Raw genomic sequence first — 6,000 nt, forward strand, 5'->3', positions numbered from 1 at the left:
ATCCCAGTACACCGCCGGAGGCATTCATATAGAGTCACACTTTGTTCTAGTATCGAGTTGTAATCATTGAGTTGTAAATAAATAGAAGTGTGATGATCATCATTCAATAGAGCATTGTCCCAAAAAAAAGGCCAAAGAAAAAAAAGGCCCAAAAAAGGGGCAATGCTACTATCCTTTTTTTCCACACTTGTGCTTCAAAGTAGCACCATGATATAGCAAGTCTCATATATTGTGCTTCAAAGTAGCACCATGTTCTTCATATAGAGAGTCTCATATGTTGTCACTTTCATATACTAGTGGGAATTTTTCATTATAGAACTTGGCTTGTATATTCCAACGATGGGCCTCCTCAAGTGCCCTAGGTCTTCGCGAGCAAGCAAATTGGATGCACACCCACTTAGTTTCTTTTGTTGAGCTTTCATACATTTATAGATCTAGTGCATCCGTTGCATGGCAATCCCTACTCCTTGCATTAACATCAATCGATGGGCATCTCCATAGCCCATTGATTAGCCTTGTTGATGTGAGACTTTCTCTTTTTTTGTCTTCTCCACATAACCCCCATCATTATATTCTATTCCACCCATAGTGCTAAATCCATGGCTCACGCTCATGTATTGCGTGAAAGTTTATGAGTTTGAAATTATTAAGGTATGAAACAATTGCTTGGCTTGTCATCGGGGTTGTGCATGATGAGAGCATTTTTGTGTGACGAAAATGGAGCATGACTAAACTATATGATTTTGTAGGGATGAACTTTCTTTGGCCATGTTACTTTGAGAAAACATAATTGCTTTGTTGGTTTGCTTGAAGTATTATTATTCTTTATGTCAATATGAACTTTTGTCTTGAATCTTCCTAATCTGAATATTCATACCACAATTAAGGATATTTGCATTGAAATTATGCCAAGTAGCACTCCGCATCAAAAATTCTCTTTTTATCATTTACCTACTCGAGGACGAGCAGGAATTAAGCTTGGGGATGCCTGATACGTCTCCAACGTATGTATAATTTTTGATTGCTCCATGCTACATTATCTACTGTTTTGGACTATATTGGGTTTTATTTTCCACTTTTATATTATTTTTGGGACTAACCTATTAACCGGAGGCCCAGCCCAGAATTGCTGTTTTTTTTGCCTATTTCAGTGTTTCGAAGAAGCGGAATATCAAACGGAATCCAAACAGAATAATCTTGGAAATATGTCCTAGAGGCAATAATAAATTAGTTATTATTATATTATATTTCATTGTTCATGATAATCGTTTATTATCCATGCTAGAATTGTATTGATAGGAAACTCAAATACATGTGTGGATACATAGATAACACCATGTCCCTAGTAAGCCTCTAGTTGACTAGCTCGTTGATCAATAGATGGTTACGGTTTCCTGACCATGGACATTGGATGTCGTTGATAACGGGTTCACATCATTAGGAGAATGATGTGATGGACAAGACCCAATCCTAAGCCTAGCACAAGATCGTGTAGTTCGTTTGCTAAGACTTTTCTAATGTCAAGTATCATTTCCTTAGACCATGAGATTGTGCAACTCCCGGATACCGTAGGAGTGCTTTGGGTGTGCCAAACGTCACAAACTAACTGGGTGGCTATAAAGGTACACTACAGGTATTTCCAAAAGTGTCTGTTGGGTTGGCACGAATCGAGACTGGGATTTGTCACTCCGTGTAAACGGAGAGGTATCTCTGGGCCCACTCGGTAGGACATCATCATAATGTGCACAATGTGACCAAGGAGTTGATCACGGGATGATGTGTTACGGAACGAGTAAAGAGACTTGCCGGTAACGAGATTGAACAAGGTATCGGGATACCAACGATCGAATCTCGGGCAAGTACAATACCGCTGGACAAAGGGAATTGTATACGGGATTGATTGAATCCTCGACATCGTGGTTCATCCGATGAGATCATCGTGGAACATGTGGGAGCCAACATGGGTATCCAGATCCCGCTGTTGGTTATTGGCCGGACAGTTGTCTCGGTCATGTCTGCATGGTTCCCGAACCCGTAGGGTCTACACACTTAAGGTTCGGTGACGCTAGAGTTGTTATGGGAAATAGTATGTGGTTACCGAAGGTTGTTCGGAGTCCCGGATGAGATCCCGGACATGACGAGGAGCTCCGGAATGGTCCGGAGGTGAAGATCAGTATATTGGACGAAGGGTATTGGAGTCCGGAATTGTTCCGGGGGTACCAGGTGATGACCAGCGTGTCCAAAATGCGTTTCGGAGGCCCCGACAAGCGTTGGGGGGCCTTATGGGCCAAGGGGAGAGGGCACATCAGCCCACTAAGGGGCTGAGCGCCCCTCCCACCCCATCTCACGTAACCAGGAGAGGTGGGGGCGCCACCCCTAGGGCAGCCGCCCCTCCCGGCTTGGGGGGCAAGTTTCCTAGGGGGTGGGGGTGCCCAAACCCATCTAGGGTTTCCCCTGTGGCCGCCGACGACGCTTGTCCACGCGGCTCTCACAGCTCTGATTGATCGTTGGAGACCGGAGACCCATTCTTTCCATCTGCCATGCGGGGAGATGACGGTGACCCTAGAGGTCTGGGGGATGATTCCTGCAATGCCGATCGAGGTTCATGCACTCACCGGTCGAGTGGAGAGGGCCAACTGGCAGGAGAGGGTCACCACCCTCATCGGTGACTGCCCCGGTGCCAAGAGTAACCGTACATCCGGTGTGCCGTTGATCTGGCTCTCGGAGCACCGGAAGACATGCCCCCAAGGCGCAGATGAGGCGACTGTGGAGTTGTACGCGAGGGCCTATCTGTGGTATATTCTCTCAGAGGTCGTGTTTCCAGACAGCTCCGGGAACTCTGCCAACTGGGCGTATCTGTTCTTCCTAGCGGACTGGGATGCAGGGTACAGTTGGGGGACGGCATCTCTCGCCTACCTATACCGTTCGGTAAGAGAGTGTCTAATTGCGTACCTACCTACGAAAGTGTATCCATGACATTTTCTTATATCTGATCCTCATTTGATGTTTTGCAGCTTGACGACGCAACGCAGAGGACGGGAGACAAGTCCAATATGGGTGGCTTTGTCTGGGCCTTCTCCATTTGGATGTGGGAGCGGCTGCCGGTGGGGCGTCCGGAGAAGTTGCGAAGACGCCCATGGGAAGACTATGGCGAAGAAGGCGACGAGACTTGAAACCCCACCGTAGCTTACGAGTGGGATGTTGTCAAACTCTACACGGGCCTAAACAAGACTTCGTACAAGACATACACCAACGAGTTGGACGCTTTGACGCATACGCAGGTATATGAACTCGCCCAACACCTTTCTCTTTGATTCCACTATTGACCGAGAGTGCGAACTTACCAAGGTATATGTAATAGGTAATCTGGTGGCCGCATCGACAAGAACGACAGTGGGACTTTGATCTGAACGTGATGTGTGATGCGGACCGTGGTCTCTGGCGGTGCATCGTGCCCATGATCTGTGTGTACGCCGTCGAGTGGCATTTGCCACAACGCGTGGCCACGCAGTTTGGGATTTATCAGCATACCCCACCAGGCCAGCCCACCAATACCGGCGGCCACGCGCTCCACCTGTGAGCTCTTTGTTCTCCGTGAGATTATCATGTTTCTTGTTGCTTATGATGATCTCATTGCGCTTATGATGATTCTTGTTGCTTATGCCTTGCAGGAAGAGCCGGCAGAAGAATCAGTCGATCACAGACTGGGAAGAGGAGCATAAGACTCATGTGGAGGCGTGGGACCGACGGAGGTACCATAAAGACGTGGAGAGGAGAGTGACTAACTGGGATGATTACCTGGGCCGACACATGAGGTGGTACGCTGATGGCCAGAAGCACCGTCTTCGTCTCAGGCCTCGATGGACGGCGGAAGACATCGCGGAGCTGGAGAGGGATGACCCCGATGAACAGGCATACCGGACCGGCATCAACAGAGTGGTAAGTTCGAACCGATGGTTGATTTTAAAATATTTTATTCGTCATCGTGACTGACTTATGCCGTTGCAGTCCGGTGAGCTGAACAGATGCATCTTCGATGCCTCAGATGCACTAGGTGATCTTCCCGGGAGCGTACAATCGGAGACCAGAGTTAGGGGGACGATGAAGGTACAATTTCAGCCTCCTCGGAACAGATGCATCTTGTTCACTTGTAATCAGTCGATCTGATACTTATTATGACCTTGCTTCATTGTGAGTGCAGAAGTTCGTGCAGCGTTGTCGCAAGCTGGTAGGGCTGCTTGGGTGTGCTGGAGCTGGGTCAGTTGAAGCATATCAGCCTGTAGCCACACAGGGTCTCATCGGCTCATCGAGCCATGTTCCCTCGTCGTCTAGGTTGGTTGGGGAGGAGGAGGATGATGATGATGATGAGGAGGAGGAGGCCACATATGAAGAAGGGGAGGAGGAGGATGAGAGCAACGGGGAGGAGGAGTACGATGAAGATTATGGACCTCCACCAACTCAAACATCTCAAGCATCTCAGCTACCGAAGAAGAGGAATCCGAAGAAAAAGAATTTGCTGAGTCCGGACCCTTTCTAGAGACCGGTTCCTCGACCGCCCAAGAAAAAGACCGAAGAGACTCGTTTAAAGAGTAACGAGGACTGTACCTCCAAGAGGGGAAGGAGCAACTGATTATGCTCTTCGATAGTTGGCTCTTTTAGTTTGGTTGAACTTCGTTTGGTTGAACTTGTCTAGTGGTTATGAAACTACATGGAACTATGTGTTTGCTATTTGTGGATCTATGTGTTTGCTATTTGTGAAACTATGTGGAACTCCATTTACTAATTAGTTGAAGTTCGTTTGAAATGTTCTATGCACTTCAAATTTGTTAATGTGTATGTGATGCCCAAGTTTATTTGTTTGAGATCTGTGATATTGTTGTCATATTTGTAAAACTTGCTATAATATTACCGTCATATTGAATTTGAAAACAATAAAACACAGGACCCTACCGCCAAGGACCCTGGCGGTAGGGTCAGACAACCTACCACCAGGGCCCTTCCATTCTTGTTACAGAAACATTACACTGAAAAACACAGGACCCTACCGCCGTGGGCTCTGGCGGTAGGGTCGCACAGCCTACCGCCAGGCCCAATGGCGGTAGGGTGAACCTACCGCCAGGTCCACTGCACATTTCGTTACAGAAAGTTTGTACGGCAAAACCCTGCTACACCCTACCGCCAGGTGCTCTGGCGGTAGGTTTGGACAGCCTACCGCCAGGCCTCCTGGCTGTAGGTTTTTATCCATGTCAGCGCAGTCAAACGGCCGCCGTCCCCCTCCGTCGCACCCCTACCGCCATGGGCCGTGGCGGTAGGCTATCTAACCCTACCGCCAGTAGCCCTGGCGGTAGCAAAAGGGTCAAATCCCGAAATTTTTAGCAACCAGGGTCAGATCCTGTAATTCTTACCAAAAAGGGTGAAAACACGAAATTCGGCCCCACTATTTCACCGCTGGCAATGAACCCACCTGGTCCAGGTCACACGAGCCAGCCAGCCAGCCAGCGGACCGGCTGCTGCGGCAACAGGTGCAGACAGGAGATGATGAGAGCTGTGGCAGTTTCTGCCAAGCTTTGCTTTTGCTTTGTGATGAAACGGATTGCTTCTTTCTTTCTTTGTGGCAAACCCCCTTCCCATCTTTTTTTTGCTGATGGCAGAAAGAAGCCCAGTTGCCTCTGCTGTGATCTGATCCGCAACAGTGCCCTCATGGAATTTTACTTCATGTCAATCCCCAGCAAGTACGGCCGCATACCACCACACAACAACTAAATCTTTCTTTGACGGTGAAAAACAGTAGTAGTAATAGAATGCAATGACATGGGACTACTTTCTTTTATGGTGAAAAAAGGAGTCGATTGGTATCAGTTCCTCTTATGTTTATATCGTTTTTAGGGGTGTTTGTTTTCAGGGATTTTTTGATGTAGGGACTAGAAAAAGTTCCTCTTAGAGACTTTTTAACCAAACAGGATTAAAAGTTGTTTTTTGGGATTAAATGAAAAAGACTCT

This window comes from Triticum urartu, chromosome 1 (assembly GCF_003073215.2).
Source record: "Triticum urartu cultivar G1812 chromosome 1, Tu2.1, whole genome shotgun sequence".
NCBI classification, from domain to species: Eukaryota; Viridiplantae; Streptophyta; class Magnoliopsida; order Poales; family Poaceae; genus Triticum; species Triticum urartu.